Source organism: Betta splendens, chromosome 1 (genome assembly GCF_900634795.4).
Source record: "Betta splendens chromosome 1, fBetSpl5.4, whole genome shotgun sequence".
NCBI classification, from domain to species: domain Eukaryota; kingdom Metazoa; phylum Chordata; class Actinopteri; order Anabantiformes; family Osphronemidae; genus Betta; species Betta splendens.
In genome coordinates, this window is record NC_040881.3 from 15,184,867 (window position 1) to 15,195,481 (window position 10,615).

General features: G+C 47.5%; 1 long non-coding RNA gene across 4 annotated transcripts; it reads right to left on the bottom strand.

The window, feature by feature from the left end:
- Positions 1 to 2,366: 2,366 nt before the first annotated feature.
- LOC114858488 (uncharacterized) lies at positions 2,367 to 10,092 on the bottom strand. 4 transcript variants are annotated; one of them, XR_008695629.1, is made up of 4 exons: positions 9,855 to 10,092; positions 9,380 to 9,532; positions 8,494 to 8,754; positions 7,143 to 7,914 (listed from the first exon to the last, which is right to left on the bottom strand). It is a non-coding gene; the product is annotated as an uncharacterized LOC114858488 (long non-coding RNA). The 4 variants fall into 4 exon arrangements; XR_008695630.1 differs by lacking the exon at positions 7,143 to 7,914 and adding an exon at positions 2,367 to 2,493 and having other exon boundaries at positions 9,380 to 10,092; XR_003786396.3 differs by having other exon boundaries at positions 9,380 to 10,092.
- Positions 10,093 to 10,615: the final 523 nt, after the last annotated feature.

The following is a 10,615-nucleotide window of genomic DNA, read 5'->3' on the forward strand; positions in this document are numbered from 1 at the left end:
TGTGTTTACTGTATTGGCGCCCCAGGCCAGTGGACAATAACACACACACACACACACACACACACACACACACACACACACACACACACACACACACACACACACACACACACACACACACACACACACACAGGAAGCTCTGAACAGTCAAAGGTGAACAAATATTTTTCTTACCTTGGTTCTATAAAACAGACACACACGCACACGCACGCACGCACACACACACACACACACACACGCACACACACACGCACACACACACGCACACATACACGTGCACACGCACATACGCGCACATGCACGCACGCACACACACACACACACACACACACACACACACACACACACACACACACACACACACACACACACACACACACACACAGGTGTCATGGCTGGGGGAGGTGTGTTTGATAACTCTGTGAGGGAAAGCGTTTTCATAGGTGGGTGGAAGCAACTTTCTCTGTAAACCGTGGGTGGAGAGAACGGCGTCCTGAAGCTTCCTCTCAGACGGAGGGAGAGACGGGGACCGTCGTTGCTACTGTGACTACACAAACGACTGCTGAATAATCATCCAGTACTATTCACAGGCACTGTCTTGAGCATATTGTCTCCAGAAAAAGCAATATGGAAATTAAATTTGTTTTCATGCTTCCTTTACACTTCCCCTCCTCTCTTGCGTGGGATTCCCATCATCATTGTTGCGACGCGTGACCTGCAGGGTTCCACCGGGTCAGAGCGAGGAGGCAGAATAGGACAGGTGACACGGAGGATGCGTTCAGGGGCCCCACTCACTGTGAGTCATCGCTCACCGGCCCCGAGGAACTCAAACGGCAGCCCAATCAATGCAGCTCCAGGAGACATACTTGATCATTGCTTTAATAATGAGAGAAACGATTGATTTTAATTCATCGCAGACCTCGACATTCGAGCCAACTGGTTCAGTTTTCAACCCTGGAGGTGGGTGGTAACCTACTGTGCCACTTATTGGTGAGTCACAGCCACAGTTAGTGAATAAAGATGGTTAGCGCTGGTGCTGCATGTGTGTGTGTGTGTGTGTGTGTGTGTGTGTGTGTGTGTGTGTGTGTGTGTGTGCGTGCGTGCGTGCGTGCGTGTTTGTGTGTGTAGCAGTAGGTGCCCGTCACATTGCACGGTGTAGTCAGCGTCCGATCTCATAAACAAATGCACTTATCAGATAAGTGCTGCAGGATTGAAGTTCACTCATTGCTAAGTTCTTCTCTCTGGCTTCGACCGCCTGCACTGCATGTAATAAGCTAGAAATAAACAAGATTCTTTGCCAACACGCTTCCCAGATAATATAATATACATCCTGTCACCACCTCAGTGATCCCCCCAACCCTCTCCCCACCCCCACACTAATGTCCTGAGCTGATGACAGCAGTGAGGAATTGCCCACAGCAATCTTCTTCTCCTCTCTTGACTTCCAAAGGGCTCCGAGTGAGTCCAAGCTCGTGCTGGTTGCTAAGGCCTTTATGCACAATGCCCTGTCTGCATAAATATTACTCAAGAGTGGGTAAATGTTTGCACGCCTTTGTGCTTGCACTCCACTCATCACTGTGTGCATGACATTTCTGCAGCATCACCACACCCACAGCACCAACAGCCAAGGAGTTTGAGGACTCGCAGACCCTCTCTCCTCCTCCTCCTCTGTATCCATCGGAATCGTGATAGGGAGCTGTGAATTTGTCTGCGCTCAGATTTGTTGAAATGATATACGCCCAGTGTCTGCTCCTGGCACAAGACTGTGTTTTAAAATAAGATCACACTGCAGCTCCAGAGCTGCAGCAGAATCATAAGGAAGCCTTGCAGTTGAGTCCCAAAACTTCCACCTTGCATTATATGGTAATAAGCAGATCAAGTTCCCGTGGCTTTGATAATTACAGTCCTCCTCCACCTTTGAGAATTCACCTCCACGTTAAATATCAATGTGACCGACTTTTCCTGGACCTTATACTGCAGTGGTTTACATACAGTATAAGCTTAAGCTTTGGGGTCACGCTGGTCATGGATGGTGCAGCATAAGATGGTGCAAGACAGGGCTATTCGCGCGTTTCAGGAAGCATCAGATTCGACAGTAACAGAAAGAACAGAATGAACTTTGTGATGAAATGCGCAGTTTTTTGAAAGCAGCATCTTATGAAACCACTGAAATAAGGTACAGCACATAAAAGCTCGCCGTCTCTTAGGATGGTTGCAACTACTGTTGTCGTCTTGACCCCCCCCCCCCCCCCCCCCCCCCCCGCACACACACACCCAGCGCCAACAACCATCTATCCAGTTCCAGCCAATGGAGTTGAGAGATACAGATGGATAGTCTGTCCTCTGCACTTAGGCAACCTTGAGTTCTCCGGTCCTCCTCCACCAGCTGAAAGCAGCTCCATCACATGCTACAGTGCTGTGCTCTGCTACTGTACACAGAGGGATGATGTAGGAGGCTGTTGTTGATGAGCCAAGACAAAACATGCCTCACTTCTGGATGGAGAGAGCAGACAAGAGGAAGTGAGCCGAGCACTTGGACTCGTGTAGCAGATATAAGACAAGTGGGTGCATGATGGTTGTTATTAGTTGATCAGTTGAATGATGGGGAAAGTTAATTAAATATATATGAACATAGAATGCTAAACCTTCTAGCAAAGCTAAGGATCGTGAACAATCAATGAAAAGTCCCTGCGGTCATGTAGTGTTGTTACTGTGCAGCTGGATCCATATTATGAGCAAATATCATATTATGAAGACAATCAGTTTTAATGCAGGTTAAGAAAAAATGAAATGAGATGATAAACATGCATTGTGTATTATTAAAGTACTGTAAATGCCCCACATCATTTAAATACAGACAACCACTATTTGATGATGATCTCATCTTTGTGCCTTTAAATTTGACTGCAGGATTTAATTCTTTCACGCAACGTGCTCAAAGAAATGGGTAAAAACAGCTATTTTGCCTCCAACTACTCGGCCTGGACTCGATTGATTTGTGCTCCGGTGGGCGAGTGAACCCCCACGACACGAATGGCCGAAAAGGAAAGAATACGGCGTTCAGAGGGAGGAGGGGTGACTTCAGGTCGAGGGAGACTGGCTTCAACAAGGAGGCGGCGGAAGAACACCGTCCTGTTGAATGAGAAATTCATCCACCAGCAGAAGAAACACATTAGCGTCTTGTTACACAGACGTGGGAACAGCGCTGTCAGCACTGATATAATTAGTTGACTGAACTGAAGATACCAACAACCATTGGTATTGGACTATTTTCAACCTGAGTTCTTCCATACGGAGGAAGACAGATTCAACCAGATTCACTGATGAATGGGTTGAAGGACGCGTCCGTCTCACCGTTACTCTCCCTGTCGTTCCTTCTCACGTTGAACGGTACCGTTCCACCCTCCGCCACCTTCCGCTCCTATTCATTCGGACTCTTCTATCCAGCAGTGCCATCCAGCCAAGCACTTAAACGGGGGGAACACTGTGCGGTCTTCAGAGCCACAACACACCTATCGGTCGTGACACGGCCTCGCGCTGACGACTGGGGGAGATGTTCGGTTCTGGTAATGGGTTCTGCCAGATCGTTGTACGCAGCCAACCTGAGCCACTGGAAGGTGTGAACCCAGGAGAGACACATACGGCGTCATTTACCAACAACTCATATCACTTCCTGTAGCATAGGATCAGTAGCAAACGCAATTTGTCTAATTTGGATGAACGCTGTGAAAACTGCTTCTGCTTTTTCTGATTAGTTTTGGGACTCAATCCCTGAGTTTGTGCTGCTGCAGTGGTTCCGTTTCTCAATTGGCTTCATTTGTCAGTTTGATGAACGAAATTCAAAGTCGAGCAAATTTGCAGTTATATTAAGATAAATGATTGCTGTTTTGGAGAGGGCATATTATGAAATATAGAAACACACACACACACACACACACACACACACACACACACACACACCCTTGTACTGTATCATTCACTCAAAAGGCCAACACAGTTACGCACAATTTGCCTCCACCTCCTCTAATAAACAGAATGAACATCGCTTTCTCACACACTCCATCCTCCTCTCGTCCTACCAAAACATATATCACCTCATCAGATTATATCCCCTGGCGCTGCAGCCGACAAGCGCTGACGTTTGGGCTCACTGATAATCTTATTATTGCTGCACTTGGCTGCTCTGGACCAAGGCCAAAACACATATTACACAAATAAAACAAGAGGCCGACAGACTGAGGAGAACGAGGTGGCTGCTGTGACCTCTGGCTCCCACCTCCCATAAAGCTCCCACATTGAATGCCACTGACCGGGATGAAAGAACCTTGACATTTACACTTGCTGACCCCTTTATTAGGGACACCTGCACCGTCTAGCTCAGTCCAACACAGCATTATTTGTGCTTTGCAAGGGCACATTTCTCAGTTTTTAAGTTGTAATTGTCAGAAATATGATAACTCTGCTTTATGTTTATTATTAAAGGCACTGGTTCTAATTAGCTCCAGAAGACGAAAGGTTAACAGGATGTCAAGCGTGTATAGTTGCAGTTTAAATGGACCAGGGAACAGGTGCATTTCATCACAGCAGCAGAAAACAGAGAGTAAAGATTAAATAAAAGTTTGATTTGGTCGAAAACCAGGACGTCAACGACTGGATCAAGTGCTGATTCAGCGTGTTTTTACGGTGTCGCCTCCATGCATCACCAGAGTAACCCGGTCTCCGATGCCTTGCTCAAAGTGACTCTGGGATGAAGGAGGTCCTGGGGACTGGACCCGACGAGCTGATCCACAGCTGCCCTGTCTCCGTGACTCACAGGGCCCAGTAATATCACTAATAGCAAAACACGGCCTTGACCTCGGCTTTATTTGCTAAAGGATGGACGAATGTTGCACAGCAGCTTATATAACGTGGCGGAATAAGCTGCTGTGAGGTTAGCTAACACGCCCCGCATGGAGAGCAGAGAGTAAACGCAAGCTAGCGCCAGCATGGTGGGCTAGCGCTAGCACGGTGGGCTAGCACTAGCTTAGCAGGCTGCTTGTTAGGACAGTGTGACGTAGACAAAGTAGGGGGAACCTGACGCTGGTTCTGACACATCATCAGTAGTAGACAGATACTAGAAGACCTCTGAAACTGTGTGGGGCTGGATGACATTTCTGTTCCACATCCTGCGGCCGGTGTGGCGTCGCTGGCGGTTGATCACATCTCTATTAGCACAGGCTCCAGCCGAGTGTCACTTTCAGGGCCCGGCCATTAGTTACGGTCCTCCTAATGGATAACTGGGCCACATGGCTGCCATAAATTACCATTAGTCCTCCCTTTGCTCTGCTTTCTTCCCCCTCGTTCTTTACTTCTCATTATTTCTCTTCCATCCATAGTTTTTTGCCCTTTTCGTTTTTTCTACATTATTCATTCTAGCCGCGTCCGTCATTTGCTCTCCCTCCACATCCTCGTCTCTTGATGCGTGTGAAACGCAGGCCCGTTCGTCGGACGGGGCCTCGAACGCGGCGAACGTGACGCACGCGAGCGCTCCGTGGGACGAGCGTGTGCAGCGGCGTGTGAGCGCACGCGGTGGGCGTCCCGGGCCTCCAGCCCAGTTCTGCTCCGTTGCGTGCGGGCGCTTAACCCAGCCGAGTGTGAATCATAGTCCAGCAGTCGGGTCAGTTAACCCCCGTGAGTGTCCGTGCACATCCATGCAGACGGACGGGCCTTCGCTTTGCGCTATATATAGATTATTTATGTCCAGGGGGAGGTTATTGCTAGATGAGAGGTGCTGTTCTAATTAACTAATTACATTTTAATGTTCATATCTCTAATGTAGTCTTTTTAGTATGAACTTTTGCTGATCCTCCGCTAAGAAATGCTGCACATTCGCATCCGAGCAGTTTGCGTCGCTTTCCCTCATCCGTCCTTGATCCAATCAAGTCAAGTGGTGAGTGATGCTGCGCTTACTCACGGAATGAATGCGAGGCGCCCGTAGCTGAGGACGTGGTGTTTTTTTTATTTTTTACCTGCACATCCACTCGACCGAAGCCAGCGGAACCTATCAGTGATTCTGTGTGGGGGCTCTGGCTGCATCACAGGCCCCGAGGTCTCGCTGAACCTGAATGTCAGTCAGGATGACAGCGCATCCGTACGCGGCGCTGACTCACCCACGCGCCCCTGAAGAGGTATTGTTCATTCTGTCTGGCTAAAAAAAAAAAAACAGCTCTCAAGGGATTTGACCTTAGCTGCTGACACAGACTCTGACCTTTGCATCGTATTGTCTGTTAACACATCACATACTCCTCGCTTGTACAGTAATACAGTAACGGGAGGCGAGCGCTCCACAGCAGCAATTTTGCGAAGGCACAACGCGGACGTTGATGTGTTCAAATTGCAGCAGGTAATGAATCATATCTGCCGCTGTGTGGACTCATTGGTGCCTCCCATGACTTCAAACTGTCTCCTTTTATTCACTCACTGACGAGGAGCAAAGTGCTTCATCCTAGTGCCTCTCGTGTAAGATGCCAATGAAGAGGTGCAATGCAAAAAAGAGAAATTAAGATCATTCCACCTTTAGAGGAATTAGTCAACCTCACGTCTGACCTGAGATCTGCAGCTACGTCAGTACGCCAGCCGGGTCTACAGCGATGTCCCCCAGCTCAACAGAGGTGAATGTGAAAGTCTTGGAGTGTTTAGACCCTTTCACAAAGATCACCATCCATACTATAGATATGGGGGAATTTCCATCTATTTATTCAATCCAATACCCTCCCATCATTGCTCTACATTTCCATAATCTTGTCTTTTTCTCAGGCGGCACAGTGGTCCTGGGTTCGATTCCCGGGTGGACTAGGTGCCTTTCTGTGTGGAGTTTCTGTTCTCCCCGTGTTCGAGTGGGTTCTCTCTGGGTTCTCCGGCTGCCTCCAAAAACATGCATTAGGTTTATTGGTCTCTCTAAATCGCCTGCACATGGCTGGGATAGGCTCCAGCGACTCCGCATGGGACTAAGCGGTAGAAGATGGATGGATTGATTTCTCTCTCTCTCTCTCTCCCCTCACCCCAACCGGTCGAGGCAGATGGCCGCCCACATCCAGCCTGGTTCTGCTGGAGGTTTCTTCCTCGTTACAGAGGGAGTTTTTCCTCTCCACTGTTGCGGGCAAATTAAAGGCTTTAGTTGTGTAAGGTCTTAAACCTTACCTTGTAAAGTGCTCATCGCTATCATATTAGATCCAGAAAGTACGTGCTGTTATAAAATTAGTCAAATTTATTAATTTTGCATTTGCAGATGCAAAGCTTATTTTTCAGATTGCAATGAGAATGTAGTTTATTAAATACTTAGGTTAAGTAGGCAAAACTATTTTCAGTCACTCAAAACATACTTTTACTGAACAAAAATCACAACCTTTTCTTGAATCTACAGTAAATTCCTACTGAGCAACTGCATATGTGGCCAGCACAGCGCCCTCTGCAGGACTGTCTGCCGTGGCTCGTGGCGGATCATCGCCTGATGGATAAACGCGCTGAGGGCTGCCTGTCGTGACCTTTGCAGGATAATTAAGGGACTGAGCTCCCGGAGAAGAGCCGGGCGTTCTCCTTCTGCACGACATCGCAGGAATCGGGCCTTTAACTTCAGCGTGTGCTGTCCATTCCTTTACATTGCACAAACAACAATGCTATGAAGTGTCCGATTAGCACTAGATCACACGTTTTCCTTGGAGAGGATCTGAGGAAAAACACCCTCCGGTGCAGCACGAGTCCAATCAGCGCGTTCCAGGCTTCCACTCTGACCTTCTGCGCGGAGGATCTGAGGAACCAGACAGCTGGACTCAGGGTTTCCTCCACCACGCAGACGGGGGCCTGATGGAGCGGCACCCACTCTGCAGCCAACGTGTCCAGTCTGCTCGGCTCGCCGCAGCGTGACTGGCACTCGTTCTAAGGGCATGACAAATACGCCAAGAGCTTAACAAGTGAACTTATGAGGCGTGAACGTCCTGTTAGAGCAAATAGGCTTCTGGGAGTGTTTCTGCCTGCGAGTGAGAAGGAATGCTCAAAAGAAGCAGCAATAAATCCTCATGTTTCTACAATACCATGTAAATTCTCTGTCCATTCTGTGACTCCCACCTTCACTAATGTGTCATTTGACCTTAAGCTGAACTCCACTAATTAGTTACGGATTCTCTCGCTCATTAACAATTATTGCTCCTTCGCGAAGAAATAACGGGTCAAAGCAAAGCAGGTGATTAAAGCGGAGCATGAAGTGGATTCACTTCTACGTTTTTCTGGTTCTCTGAGCTCAAGGTGCCGCCGCTTCAACTGCTTTTTTCTGTTCCAGCAGGAGTAAAACTGCTCTGAGGACTGTAATGATAAAAGAAAATGGTGGCGTCACTGTCCGAAGCCAGACAGAAAAGCTCGGTGGCCTCATCCGTGTGTGAACACCGGACGACACCTGGATCAAAATAACAACTGGAAGCTAATGAGTGATGTTTTTGGTGAACAGACTCACTCTCTCACCACTTCTGTTGAGAGACAGGCTCAGTGCCCGTCTGAGGTGGGCAGCATGGTGTTGTGGGCACATTCCCTATTGTCTGCTGTTGGTCTGCATCTGTGTGACTGGGTGGAGAGGCTGAATGTGATAGTCCGTCTGCCGGGGCCGTTGACCTTGGAGAACTACCTTCTGGCAACAGATCCACTTCCTGCATTGATTTTTATTTTCATGGCTGGGTTATTTGGGTTTCTGCCCTCGAGTTGCAGCTCGGCTGCCACCAAGGTCAGCTGGGGAAACAAGGAATCTGTTTTAGTCTTTCACGGTGAAAGTGGATACGGATACGTGGTCTGAAACCCTCATCTGCCTGTTACATCCACAAGCTTTTCAATGATCCTTTTCCCTTTTACTCACATTTAGCTGGTTTGTTTACAGCTCACAAAACATAAAAATGAACACTTATAATTTAAGGGAACTTGAGAATAAAGGCATTGCTCTGCTTTACCTTCCTGACACACCTGTGGCATTGAACTTACTGTACTGTGCTGGCAGGTTACCTGCTGTCTGGATGACTGAGATGAGAACATTTGTTTTCTTGCCACATTCAATTCATTATTTTCAATTCAGCAATTATACTGTAGGATTTTCTGTCAAAATGGAGGTTTGGGTACACATAAGTTAATTTCAAAGAGCACAGTGTAACCTTTCTGTTCCTCCCCAAATCATTTTAATGATGAAGCAACTCTAAAAAAGAAGAAAGTTTTATATAGGCTTTTCTATTTCAGGCCTTGGTGAACAAGTAAACAGCACATTTGGGCCTTTACAGACCCGCGCCCTGTGAGAAGCACCATCTAGACTGGAGGCTGATGCTCCGGGTGCGCGGAAACGTGTCTTGCGGTGGAGAAGCTGACCCACCTTTGACCTACTTCCTCCAAGGCTCAGCAGCATCAGCTCCAGCAGGCGCGTTGTCCCCATCCCCCCGTCCTGCTCCTCTCCACCGGGCTCTGTCCAGTTAGGTCCAACCTCCATTTTCCACCTGCATAAAAGCTGCCTGGGGCCTGAACAGGGCTAAGAAAAGATCAAAGACCACGTATACAGTAGATTGATCTCCGGAAGTAAAAGAGTTTCTCATTTTTCACACATCTCATTTTAAGTATCAGCCAGAATGATAAAATGGTTATTAATAAAACCAAATACGTGCATGCAAGCGTTGCCTCTCTCTGTGCTGGCACATCCTCTATTGACGTATTCTCTAACAGAATCAGCCAAACGCTTTAGCCAAACGACATAATCAATAACATTTACTCTCCCTACTATTGGAAACTGAAGCTTCCCATTGACGTACAACTGCACTTTTCCTGAAACAATCGTTCGTCATAAATTTTCTAACCAGTCAAACCAATTCAAGGAGGGTGAGTAGAGCACAGCTGCACGTCGCTGACACGGTGACGTCACGTGACGCCACCCACACGTCTCCTTCTGCAGAGCACTCGGTGGAAACTTGGCCCATAGATTCCTCTCTGCTGCTGACATTTAAAGTCTGGCCTGACACACTCCTCGGAGACGTTAACTGAGCTGCATCAGCTTTCTGATGCTGTTCTGTGGTGGATCAGGCTTTCATCACTGGAGTTCAGTCATGTGGCAGCGTGAAATAAAGGTGCTGCCACCTAGCGGACAGCGGGTGGCAAGCACACATGCTATTTCTAGTACAACACTATCCTTCACCTTTACTTGTAAAGGCTTATATCGTGTGGTGGATGACATTTTCTTTTCTTAATAGGAGGTATCAAAGCTCAATATATTTTAATTTACTGGAATTTATCACTAGTTTACATGTTAATGTAATTAAACAGTTAGGTGGCACCACAGCTACATGATGCAAATACAGGTGGATGCTGGGAGATTGTGTCTTCTCTGATGGTATAGAGCTTCAGCCAGGTGCATTTATATCCCATTATAAAACGGATAAAACGGATGTAATAATGCTAAGCCTAACAATAAAACATAAACACCCTTAAAAATTGATTTGCCTATTCAGTTGGATTTCATTAGGGACACAGCTTGTGACTTGTTGCCAATACTGCAGCATCACAGCGCTGATATTGTACAGGTGAGATCACTGTTCCTGGAGACGGGACCAGTCAGGAATCG